Here is a 14,041-nt window from a genome sequence, read left to right as displayed (position 1 = left end):
TATATGAAACTCCAGCAAAGCTGTCAGGTTTGGGATGCGACTTATTAGATTCTCCAATAATACCTATTTCAAGCAGCATCCCTAGCTGAAGGAGTACTTTTATGTTAATGTTGAAAAGAGGGCTCTTTTGAAAGGGGTCTTTATTGATTAATGAATAATTCAGTTTTCGGTAAAACTATACAGAATCTTCGAAAACCTTGTGAAATTCATTTAGTTTACCTTTGGAATAGGCTTTATAGGGCAATAGATTACATCGCCAGGCCAAATTTTAAATGGGCAACAATCTTCAATTAAGGGCTAGTCGCTGAAGTGATTGCTAAGGTTCTGTTGGAGTTCATGAAGCCTATCGATTTCAGTATGAGTATTCTGTATCTTTTCAAACTCCACACGTACCAATTCCACCACGAGTTTGCAAACCAAACTTCGCTGATTCCTAGTTATCTTATATGGAAACAGACAGTTTCATCTATTGTAATTAGGTACAATCTCGAGGAATTCGACACGCCTAGATTTATGGCCAGTAATCGTTTCAGCATAACACCACAGAACAAGAAGGTTACCGAGCCGATGAAAGACGAGATAAATGGTTCGCAGCTTGAAGGGTTTGTGTGGCTCCAATCGAAAATGTATGTGAGCTGTGCGCGGCTCGTGTCGTTTATTGCTTGACACCTTGTCTTTGCAGTACTGCAGTCCCATTTCGTATTCGATTTACTGGCGTCACTAAGTTACTGGCTTGGTTCAAATGGCTCTGAGCACTATGGAACTTAACTGCTGAGGTCATCAGTCCCCTAGAACTTAGAACTACTTAAACCTAACTAACCTAAGAACATCACACACAGCCATGCCCGAGGCAGGATTCGAACCTGCGACCGTAGCAGTCGCGCGATTCCAGACTGAAGCGCCTAGAACAGCGTGGCCACTGCGGCCGGCGTTGCTGGCTTGCCTGCCCGTGAGTGGCAGCAGCAGCGCTTGTCGATAAGAGCATTGTCGTACTATCTTTGGAGCGACCGCTAGTATTTCCGGGTCGTCGTGTGTCGGCATTTCAGTGGAGATGGAGCAGCAGTGAGGGCCAGACAGCCATGACTCACCCGACCGTTGCTGGCACACGTGACTTCAGTAGGGATGACGCTGGTTGGTCGTTCGGTCGGTCGTCTCATCGGATGATGTGTATTTGGTCGCCGACCACTTCCGGGATTTTGTGTGTGTCGACTTGTGATTCCTCTTAGTTGTTCCACAGTGACTGGTTTTAGTATTGTTCGAGTTGTTTGTGGAAGTGTTTCGCGGAACCGTGGGTAGCTTGTGTGGTTTGACTGAGTAGTTATTTTAATACTGTGTGCATGCTGGATTGAGTCAGTCGGTTGGGATGGAGCAGCGAGGAAGTCTCCGTGGCGCAAGGCCAGGCCGGGACCACTGGCGGCGGGCACGCGCTATTGGATCGTGAGGCGTTACCTACGAGAGCGACAAAGTTTGTTTCCCACCGAAACTGAACACTGAAGTTGAATGATCAGTTAACCTGTTATGAAACCTCAACTATTGTGACATCTCTTCATCCATTTGCAGGTTGTTGCTCCCTGGGTCGTTTGGGCTAGCAGCAACGTATGATGTGTTGGAGTCAGCTAAATCTTGCAGCCGTCTTCCTATGTTGTGATTAATTATTAAATTGACTGTTACTTGCCAGTGAAGTTCACCAGCAGTATTTTCTGCCCTGTGGCCGTTAACGCCCCAGTTACCTGCCCTGGTCGTTAATGTAGTTTTCCGGCAGTGTGCCTTTCCTCGTAGTCTTGATGCTGTCCGGCACGGCGTGTAGTTCGACAGCCTTTTAAGTTGTTTGGTTCATATTTTGCTTAGAGTGGTTATTGTTCCCTTGACTGTTTTAGACGCCAATTTCTGAAGAGGTAGTGCTGTTCGTATCCTCGTCCTCGGCCGATATTTTCCATCGTTGTGCCGTTGGTCGGACGGAAGAGAATTGGTGAAATTGTTGGTCGGTCTTTGGGCCGTCCCTAGTTAGAACTGCCATCCGATTACTTAACTTCAACTCTTGGCTGCCTGTCTCACCTCATCTTACGTTTGAGCTACCTTCTCAGGGCGACACTTGAGCATGACTTGTTCTGTTTGTTTTAGATCGTGATTTTCATTTTTGTTTGAAGTATTGTGTGAGGCCTTCGGCTGTGTATTAATTCATTTCTTTTTAAATTTTACTTAAAGACCTTCAGTTGTGTTAAATTAAAATCTTGAAGATTGATTTTATTTAAATTTTTTTTCTTAAAATTTATTCTATCTGAAATTGTTGTAATCCAGGCCCTAAGCCGTTAGTGGTTCGCTGTGTTGTATGTGGCATTCAGCAGAGTATTTACGTGAACCCCTTTCGAGGCCATCAGTCGTGTCTATTCTTTAAAGGAAAATTTTTTATAAGAAGGAAGGGGTTTATTTAAATTGTTTGTCTGACTTGTTGTTCACGCCTTCAGTCATTGTTTCAAATTTGTTGTGGCCTTCAGCCATGCAATAAGTTAATATTTCTTTAATTAGATTTTCGACCGTTCTGTTGTAACTTTAAAAAGAAATTTCTTGGTTGTAAAAATTGTTTATTAATATGTTTTGATTGTAGTTGTCCTTCAGACGTGTAGTGTAGGTCTTCAGCCGCTAATTGTTTTCAATTGCATGTTTTTTAAAAAGGAAAAACATTTTTATCTTCTATTTTTAATTGCTTTTGATTTCTAAGCCAGACCTTCAGCCATTCTTGTTTTTGGTGTGGCTTTGGGCCTTCAGCCCAGAAAGCACCTGAAGTTTTCTTTAACTGGCCCTTCAACTGTATTGTTTAATTGAAATATTTTAAAGAAATGTGTAAATAAGTGGTTCTTAGAAAAGTAAAGTTCTGTGTTTGATTGTGCAACTTACAGTAACTGTTTATGGCCCCATCCACAATCATAACCTTATCCTGCGCGCTCTCTGAGTACCTACCAACCAGGTTTCAGTATGCATGCAGTATGAATGCAAGTGCCACCCAAAGACAGGATAAGGGAGTGCATCCTGTGGCTTTACACACTCTTACTTTCGAAGACTACAAGGAGTGCCTGCGTAGCGGTGATGGATACTGCTCTACATATGGTGTACAAAGTAATCTTTTGATCATGAAGCCGTGTGGTACATACTACACTGCAACTGAAAGGCGGTTCGTCGCGCTATAACGACAAATGCTTCATCCGTGCAGATGCTCGAGTGACTGAGTTGTTTGTTTTTCCGGTTACATTTGTGTGTGTGTGTGTGTGTGTGTGTGTGTGTGTGTGTGTGTGTGTACATGGAATAAACAGTGAGTCAAAAATCGCAGTACACCCTATATGTCAAAAACCTTACAGGAATGGGGAAACCAGAATATTCCAGTATGGTACGGGCAAAGTGGTCTATCTTTAACATTAACTACTGAACATGAGCGCCATCTTAAAATCGACCATCTTGAATCTAAGTAAATTTTTTAAGTGGGAAGGCGGCATTTTCTGACAGTTTCGTTCCTGTAAACATATTCGAAGTAGCAGTTATGAATCAACAGTTACTACGCTTTTTTTGCAGTTAATTGATGATTTCATTGACCACGGTGGAAAGAAATGAGGTCATTTTGATGCCTGGAGAACGGAGTTTCCTTGTCATTGCAGCTGATTTTAAAAATCGGCACCAAGAACAATCTCCAGTTTCACACAACGCTGCAGGTGCTTAATTTCGAAATTCCGAGAAACTGGGACCATAGTGGCTGACAAGGCCCGGAGTGGCCATCCAAACAGTGCTACTGATGAGACAACCTCAGCAATGGTTTTGGCGTCGCTTGTGAAGAGCCCACACTGCAGAACATGATATTTGTCAGCGGACTGTAGAATCAGCCAGTTACCGATCGTATGGATCCTTCATACTTGTCAATGGCACCCATTCAAGATTCAGCTGCTCCAGCATCAGGCATAGGATGGCCCAGACAGGCATATGCAGTTTTCCACTTGGGACCCAGAGCGAGTAACGAGACCTGCCTTTTGCACAAGGTATGTTGTTCAGTGATGAGACAAACTTTATTGTCAATGGTGAAGTCTACCATCACAAGCACAGATTCTGGAGTGACCAAAATCCCCACTGGATAGAACCTTCGAAGGTAGTTGGTTATGTAAAGGTATTGGTATGGTGTGGAATATGGGATACCCATATTCATTGACCAGAACCTAAATGCTCAAGGCTACTTGTAAATGCTGTAAGAAGTGGTGTTTCCCTTAGTTCTGAAAGAAGATGGGAGTTTCCCCTCTTACTTGCAACAGGATGAGGCTCCACACAATACGGAGCAGTTGTTTTTCAGTGGTTAAGTGGCCAGTTTCCTGGTCATTGGATTGGCCAATGTGGTTCTGTGGAATTGTCACCCAGATCACTTGATCTCACACCACCTACTTTTATCTCTGGGGTCATTTAAAGGAACTCATATATGTAGAGGAAATAAGATCTAGACCGGTCTGAAGCAAAGCACTGGAGAAGCGTGTGCCAGCATTTCTGTGGATATACTTGTGCAAGAGCATGGCAATCGCATTCAGCACCTTCAAATGTGCGTTGACTGAGAGGGACATCTCGTACATATTAAGTGACTGCCTTCATGGAGAACAGTCAAATCCGTAATTCCAAGCAAAATGTGTTGCAACTTTTGAACCATAATCATAACTGCTGTTTGCAGCAATGAACTTGTCAGTAGAGGCTGATGTAATCTGATACATCACACGAGCCAATTTCTATTTTAAAAAAATACTTAGGTTCCAGATACTTTATTTTAAGATGGCGCCCATGTTAGGTATATACCATAAAAGACAGACCACCTCACCCATAACTTACTGGAATATTCAGGTCTCCCATGCAGGGTTTAAGACACAACAGGGTGCACTGCACATTTTACTACATGCATGGTTTATATCACACACTTTGTGTGCTTGCGTATATTATATATATATATATATATATATATATATATATATATATATATATATATATATATATGCGTACACGTGAATGCATGTATGTGTGGTTCTTTTTCTTCACCTGCAGCTGCTAGTCTCCATACGGCGTAAAAAATGATTACAAAAATCCATAGCAATTATGGAAATAGTGTGATATATGTTAATAATCAGCTGCTTTCATTCATGTAACTATTGCATAAAAGAATGAAAAGTGGTGGTGTGATGTATCTCTGCAGGCAAGGAATCAGATTCTGCTAGTCATGTATAAAACAATGAATTGTATGTTAAATCGCTCTCCTCATCTCTTAGTGTTAGTGTGATGTACATCGGCCTGCCCAGTTAGCTGTGCAGTCTAACGCACTGGTTTCCGAGCAGGAAGGTGTGCCGGTCCCTACCACGAATCTGCCTGCCGGATTAGTGTCTAGGTCCGGTGTGCCAGCCAGTCTGTGGATCGTTTTTAAGACGGTTCTTCATCTGCCTCGGCGAATGCGGGCTGGTTCTCCTTAATCCACCTCAATTACATTATGTCGGCGACTGCTGCACAAACACTTTCTCCACGTATGCGTACACCGTAATTACTCTACCACGCAAACATTGGGATTACACTCGTTTGTTGTGAGACGTTCCCGGGGCCATCCACTGGGGACCGAACCACACAATAGCCCTGGGTTCGGTGTGGGGCGGCGGTGGGGTGAGTGGACTGCTGTAGCCTGTTGTGGGGTTGTGTACCACTGCAGGCTACGATGGGGACGAAGCCTCTCCATCGTTTCTAGGTGCCCAGTTCCACAGTTCCATACAATACAATTCAATGATGTACATCTGCATGTAAGCATCAAATGCTGATAGTCACGTATAAAACAATGAATTTTGTTAGTGTAACGTAGCTCTACACGTAAACAATCTCTTTTTGAGAGAAAAAGAGTAATTATTAAAAAACTATTGCAAATAACTATGAAAATATTACTGTTAATGATAGTAAATCCCAAGTTAATTTTTCATATCAGTGTTGTTCTTCATAAAAGACGCTAATCCTTTCGCCAGGAAAATTATTGTAGAGTGAAAACAAATGAGAACAATTTCTTCTGTACAACATTTATTTATTTACACATATACCTGATCGCCTTCATAAGAGTCGCCAGGCGCATTCGCTCTAATGTGTCGGCAGGTATTGGATGGAAACTGAGTTGATGCAGTGCATAGCTGGAAGTCAGCCCAAACAAATACTGCTCATAACTCTTTCGTGCAACGCCCTGTGTCGACAGAAAGGGTCGGTTTGTTTCCTGTTACGAAGTAAAGATTTTGAAACCGAAATCTTATGAGCCCGTTTAGTGCAACGGTCCCACATTAGTCTACTTGTCTTAGCGCCACGTATTAACAGGCGCAGTAAGACGAAGAACAGCAAGTACTCCAGCAGCGACTGTGCAGCGCTCCTGGATGGCGGTAGCAGTCAGCGCGGGCCATGGCGGTGCTATCACTGTGCGAGTAGTGGGTTACTACTCCTGTTTTACTCTATCTGTTAATACATTTCGATAAAACGAATATCTCACTAATTTGGGAACGCTCTACCTAATAGGCAGGTAGAATTCCGCTTTAAAACTGAAAAAAAAAACGCTTTCCATCGACAGTGGGTGTAGCATGAAAGACGTGATGAGTCATAATTGTCTTGGCTGACGGCAGCTACACATTGTAAAGAGGAAAGTGCTAATATCTGCCTAAACATAAGAGAAAATATCCCTAAGAACGACAAAATGACTAAGTTTTACAGCATTGACAAAATATTTATTTTCTGTATGCCCTGAATTCGGCCTGAATCATCTTCAGGCCAAAAGCTGCCCATAAGAGGGACGTTCCGTAGGTAATGGAATTTTTTTTCCTGAAAGCAAGTAGGCTTTATGCAGGACTCCAACACACTATATCATTCCCCACTCTTTTAGCTACAAAACTATATGTCCAGTGCGACAACCTTACGCCACCTTACTGTGAGGGCATATATACTTGCAGGTACCATTCTATTGGTCGGCATCGAAGCCAAACTCTTGCTACATCAATGACCTCCCCGTCATCACGTGTAACGTCGCGAATCAATACGGAATAGCTTTTATTGCACTACTCTGCAGTACAGCTCGTAGCTTTGGAGCCGTTGGCAGTGATAAAAACAGCCGCTTGTATCTTAGCGTGACTTATTCGCACCTGTCACTAGCCTAGCCGTGGGAAGCGTACCTGTGTCAATTCGAGCGACAGAATATTCAAGCCCCTAAGAATCTAAGTAAACTATATTAAATATTATTCAATTTGGTTAAAAGTCAATATACTGTCCTTTGTGTGTTAGTGTAAGAATCTCAGCTTTCTATCTGTCATAGTTTCAGAGTTAGAGGAAATCACCCCTAAAACACCCCAAACCGACAGTTGTAAGATTAAAGTCAGTTAGGACTCATAACAGTTTGTCTTTTAGTATCATTTGGAATCATTACTGAAGTTCACATAATGTCAGGTCAATTGATTTGAATAAATAAAAATGTTAACTATTTTTAATTTTCGTAATATAAAATTCAGAAAAGATCAGTATTTATTTAATGTGTTGTTGTGTGAGTAAATGAGAGCGAGTGAAAGTGTGTATGTGGGACATACGTAAAGATTCAATATTATGTGATGTACAGCATTACGTAACTGTGTCATGGGAAAGCTGTGTTTTCCCCACCCCGCTGATGACGTTTGTCTAAGGGAACTTGCTTTTGTAAGAAGGCAGCCAGAATAGCCATTTGCAGAATAATAATTTTCTAAAGTTATTTCAAGATTAGTTTTCTTTTCGTTTGGTTTTGTTAAACGTTTTATTAATATTTGCATGATGGAGTGACGTAAATGCATCTGTGAATGCTGATTGGCGTAAGACAGTTTTAACGCGAAAAAGAACCCGAAGGATTGTTTTGATTGGGTGGTCGTTTTCAACAACCAATCATAGTTAAGCATTTCCCACGCATTGCAAGTAGTTATATGCCCTGGAAGGAACGGCAGTCAGTCAGGCGCTGGCTAGCTATCGGACGTGCAGGTCATGTTGGACTTGTCCGTCTACATTAGGAGTAAAATGAAGAAGTTAGTGGTTTCTCGTGTCCAGATTATATTGCCATGAAAGAAGTTGCATTTACGGACAGATTATGAAAATTTGAGCTTGGTGAAGTGATTTGTTAGAGAGATAAACGCCTGTGAACTTTCGGCCTTTGTAAAATTCCGTGTGGCATGTTTCATACCCGTTTATGGAATAGTTGGCGACCAATTTCTTTATTAGAAATCAGCTGAGAAGTAGCGAAACTGATATACTGCAGCAAACTATTGACTGTAGATTCGACTGCTACGGTCGCAGGTTCGAATCCTGCCTCGGGCATGGATGTGTGTGTTGTCCTTAGGTTAGTTAGGTTTAAGTAGTTCTAACTTCTAGGGGACTTATGACCTCAGCAGTTGAGTCCCATAGTGCTCAGAGCCATTTGAACCATTGACTGTAGATCGCGTAACAATTCGGGTTGGACTTAAGTACATTTCTGGCTGCTTTGCATGTGTACTAAGTGTGAGCTGAGGACAGTGATGTTATCCATTAATTAAATTCGGGCTGATGACAAGTGTTTAATTTTGAACCTAAGGAAATAAAAGAACTCGTTGCAGAATATTGCCATTTTTCTAAAGAGATGAAGCAATTGCTCTCCACCTCAAAATTGTGTTATATTACAGGATAACTTGCCGCCAGAGTTTACGCGGACTTTGCAAACGTAAGTTTTGACGGTGTTTTTCTTCAACGCTGCTTTTAACATCGTATGAACAGTCTCTGCGTATGCAGAGAAACGGGCTGGTGATCTGACGCCGTACTGAGGTAGATGGAACTTTTGTAGTGCACAGTACGCCCAAGATAAGTGAACAAAGAAACATATACGCTACAATTTTAACCCGCCCCGCCGCACACGTACTACTTCCCACAGAGTGCCTCACTCACTTGGCCAAACAGATTGAAGTCGGAAGATATAAGGTCCAGACTGAACGGTAGATGAGAAGGAACAACCAAATGAAATTTTGTAAACTCTTCTCGGGTGTACAGAGTTGCGTGAAGCTATATGATATCATGGAGAAGAACAAGTTCGTTTGCATTTTTGTGGCAACGAACACACGAACCTGTTAAATGTCCTGAGGGTAGCATAACACACTTCAGAGGTAGTCGCTGCACCATGAGACAGAACACCAAACAGAATGTAAAGTGTAGGCTTTCATGGCCGGTATTGTCTTCACTTAAAACTTCCAGGCTGACAGGCCGGAAGTTTTAAGTGAAGACCAAAGAGAATAATTCCTTCAGAGCCCCAGACGAACTCCGCCATGAGTTTACTGGCTGAGGGAGCAGCTTTGAACTTTTTCTTCAGAGGAGGGGTGATGTGGCATCACTCCATGTACTGCCGTTTTACTTCTGATTCAAAGTGACGAACCTGTGTTTCATTGCCTGTGACAATGTTCGACAAAAAGTTGTCACAATCAGCCTCACAATGCGCAAACAAGCAATTCTGCACAGATGGTCCCCTGTTGTTCTTTGTGGTATTCTGTTACGTGGAGAGAAACCCAGAGGGCACATACTCAAACTGATGGACGAGTTTGTCAGCACTACCAACAGAGATATCAAGTTGTGCGGCGATCATTCCGAATGAGGGTATCCACACATTCTTGCTGTGTGTGGCTGGCCTGCACATGGGAGATCGGACAGGTTTGTACAACCTGGTTGAAATAATGACAGGCGCCTTTCCCAATGACTCACCTTGCTTTTGTTCACTGCCAGGTCTCCGTAGAAAGCCTGCAAGTGCCAATGAATACGTGTGATGGTCAGGTTTACGCCAGAGGAAATTCAATGACAGCTTATAGCTTGGAATGCACCTCTGTTACGACGTCATTTTTAAGAATACTTAAACACCACCGCTTATCGGACCTTCGTGAAAGTGTAGGGTCTGAAGTGGGACGTCCCACAATAAATTCCGCATTTTTTTCAATAGAAACTGCCTGAGACAAGAAAGATCTGTTGTATTACTTATTGAATACCCCTCATACATACACATGCATTATTTCAGTACGTTTGGCCTCCATAAGATTTGTGCTTATAGGGTTTTCAGATACATGTTTAGGTGTTGGATGAACTCAGGCATTTATACACCATTTTAATTGATTTATATTCACCCTGTGCACACACAAATAGTCAATAAAGTCATGGTATGCATCTCCAATAAAAGGACGCCAGTGGCTGAGCCTGCTGCAGTCAGTAAAATATTGTGCAAGTTATTTAAATGCACCACAATTGAATATTTAGTGTATATGAATGCAACTACAGATTTTAACTCAAACCACTGCCTCCCTATACATGTTGAAAATCGACGCTTCACCCTTTAACATACTAATATCAATAAAGGTATACCATGGGTGGTAATCGGTCGTCACCTTCGTCTCTATGAACATTATCATAGTACACAGGCAGTCCCATTAACACCATGCATACTGCACTCTGTTACCGAGACACTGAACGCTCTAATTGTACATATTGGTGAGTAGCAGTATTCTGCTAGTAATTAGCAGAAGCTCAGGTTGCAGCTTAGGCTCTGCTATGTCATGGTCAAATGACACCACGTCTTTAAGATCATGAAGATATCCTATGGAGAACAACTGATGCTACTGCTTCAGTTGAGATGTGATCATCTGTGTGTCCTCATCTGTAACAACGCTAACAAAATGCTAAGTATAGAAAAAACATAAATAATAATAGTAATAATAATAACAATAATAATAATTTGAGATTGATGGACAAAATACTTACTGATAGTCTTCTTCTTCCCAACTGATCACTATTCGTAGCACTTTGTGCTGGGCAAAATACAGACAGCATCCAAACAGTCAAATTATAAAAATTATAATTGCTCGAAGCGTGGGGGACTGAACTCCATTGACTGAAATGTCAGCACTTTGAGGCCCCAAAACAAATGGCTGAGAGCCTGATGATGGTACCCCACACACGTAGCACCACCGGCCAGATGGGAAAGCATGGCGCTGGGAGCAACTCTGCTTATGGCCGGTACAAGCGTTGTTTATTAAAACACAACTGATTTCATGGCTTAACCCTACATCATTACGTGCAACCTATGTGATAAAAAGCAAAGTACAATGTCACAAAATTCTGATGATATTAAAATTAAAAAAGAAGTGTCTAAAATATACTGACACCATTAAAAGATCATATGCACACCCATCGCTCCTAGTCAAATTTTACTATTCAGAGAATATCATGAGTACTACGTCGAGTGAAAGGTAAAGACGTGCTCCATTCCTTTATTAATTTTAATGTTCACTGCAGTTTGCTTTTTATTGTGTAGGTTGCACCTGACGATGTGGCTTTAATCCACGAAACCAGTTGTGTTATAATAAACAAAAATCGTACCAGCAAAATTTTAAACATGGCTGAAGCAGCAACTGTAGAAAATCTTCGCGGTAAATAATAACAGCCAAACAGTACAGGATAAAGATTTACTGAAATCCTTGACCACGATTTCGGTATATCTAAAAATAGTAAAATCCATAGCTACTAACATGGATACAACCCTATGTTAATTGACCAAATTGTTAGGAAACAAAACAGTAGTAAAATGTTCAACCTTAGGAGATAACAGGGCGATAAGGAGTGAGGACAATAACTTTATTTCTATTCCTTTTTTGGGGAACGTATCACGCAAGATAAGGAGACTCCTACAGAAGCAATACGGGTACAGAGTTGCCTTTTCCGTAAATAATAATTTAAAACAAAGAGTGATTCATATTATTGGGTCACGGGAAGAACTTGTCACTAAATCCGGAGTTTATAAGTTTACTTGTAACGACTTCCCCAAGTATTACGTTGGACAGACAGGTAGACCCATTAAAGAAAGACATAAAGAACACATGCTAGGTAAAAACGGGGAAAACGTGTACAATTCCACGTTTGCTGAACATCTATTGCTCTTACAGCATATGCCACGTAAACTTGATGACGTAGAATTGCTACACGAAGTGAGTAAGGGTTACAAACTGGACCTGTTCGAAGAATTAGAAATTTTCAAACATTTATCTCAGAAAGATGGATTTATTCTTAACGAGCGGGTGCAGGTTAGAAACAAAAAATTTTTCGATAGTTTCAAACCCCGTCTTGCTCTAACGTAATATAGTTTGGCTGACTAAAAGCAAGTTTTCGTATCTGTTGATGCTGGTGAGATGCTTCTTTCCTGTCTTGTTGGGATTTTACGTATTTTGATGATTGCTGTTCGCGGTTCTCGATGTGTATGTGTGGTTTAAATCATTCTGCTATGTTTTTTATTCATGATGACAGATGGTTTCGATTTACTATAACATTTTGTTCGTTTTTCGCTAGTATGTATCATAGTCTTTAATTTGCGCGAGATTCTCGCGCATAGCAATAGTGCCCTCTCTCGTTAGATGTGTTCCTTAGCGCAAGCTTCACCTACTTGACACTAGGACACAAGCAAGTTGGTGTTCATACTTTCTATTGTGTGTAGGTGTTTTAAATGGTTCTAATATGTTTTATTTATTAAGACACAGGGTTTGAATTAACACAACCTTTAAAATTATGATGCGCATGAGTATGTATGCCTGAGTTTTAATGTGCGCGAGTGTCTCGCGCATACCACAAGTGCCCTCTCTCGGTGGAACTGTCTGCCCTAGTGCTTCCACACCCTCTTCAAGCTAGTTCACAGGCTAAGTACTGATAATATGGCCGGCCAGTGTGGCCGCGCGGTTCTAGGCGCTTCAGTCTGGAACCGCGTGACCGCTACAGTCGCAGGCTCGAGTCCTGCCTCGGGCATGGATGTGTGTGATGTCCTTAGGTTAGTTAGGTTTAAGTAGTTCTAAGTTCTAGGGGACTGATGACCACAGATGTTAAGTCCCATAGTGGTCAGAGCCATTTTTTTGAACTGATAATATGCCGTGTTCGCGGACGGAGGTGATATTTTAACTACTGACGAAATCTTTGGCTCGATTGTTTTATGCACCTCCACTGCAGGATGTAATTTTAGCGACTAATAGTTTTTGTGCTTGTAATACTTTGGTAATTTTACGTTGCTAAATTTTTTGCTAATGAAGGTGTCTTCCTGTTCATGTGTATTTTTGCTTCTGATGGAGGTATATTTAGATACACCGAAACCGTCTGAAGGATTTTAATAAATCTTTATCCTGCAACTGTTTGGCTGTTATCATTTACCGTGAATTATACCAGGTGTAAGTGGTGCTCTTCCTAGCAGCATGCCTCTCAACAGCTGTACTTGCTCAGAATATTAAAAAAAAATTGTTTGTTGCAAGGGAGGGGTGGAGGGGAAGGGGATTTCGTGTTTGCTGATGCTGATATCAGAGAAATATAACAAGTACAACTGTCTGAGCACCAAATGCTGGCGTCGATGATTCCAGAAATGCTGATGGTGATGTCATGAATTCCACAAATGCTGATGTCAGCAACGTTTGGGCTTTAACTCCTAGTGATCCTCTACTTTCATTTCGTTACATAAGGCTATATCACACATTAGTAGAGTTGTATGACCCAGGTTTTAATGCAGGCTTGTAATGCAGGTTTTATTGTATGCGACCAGTCACATACACTTGACACAACAACTTGGATTAGGCCTAAGGCTCCTTTAAAATATATTTTATTTCCTTACATAATGTTGCACTTCACACGTACTATGCATGTGTGTGTGTTGAAACATTTCAAACTGACTTTTCTGGATTTAGGTATTTTCGGGTGCTGATAGCCTTGTAGGCAATAAATTGCCACATAGCTGATATCGAATCGAAGACAAAAAGTTCACCCTAGATAGATTTTCTTTTCTTTTAGTCTACTCCACCATCACAAAAACTGCTCTTAGATTATTGACTTCTCTCAGTGGTAACCATCCTCAAAACTGTCTATAACATATCCTAACATAATAAATACTTGACTACGAAAGATGGAAAACATTTTGCATAACCACGGAAGTGCTGATCTGTTATTACGAATATTAATCAATTTAAAACTTAGGAGTGGG

General features: G+C 41.4%; 1 protein-coding gene across 1 annotated transcript in view; it reads right to left on the bottom strand.

Annotated features, from left to right (window-relative positions):
- LOC124775459 (ATP-binding cassette sub-family C member 4-like) overlaps window positions 1–14,041 on the bottom strand; it is a 260,610-nt gene that overhangs the window by 96,486 nt on the left and 150,083 nt on the right. The gene's annotated exons all lie outside the window — the stretch shown is intronic.

This window comes from Schistocerca piceifrons, chromosome 2 (genome assembly GCF_021461385.2).
Source record: "Schistocerca piceifrons isolate TAMUIC-IGC-003096 chromosome 2, iqSchPice1.1, whole genome shotgun sequence".
In the NCBI taxonomy this organism is placed as follows: Eukaryota; Metazoa; Arthropoda; class Insecta; order Orthoptera; family Acrididae; genus Schistocerca; species Schistocerca piceifrons.
This window is presented reverse-complemented; position numbering and strand designations above follow the sequence as displayed.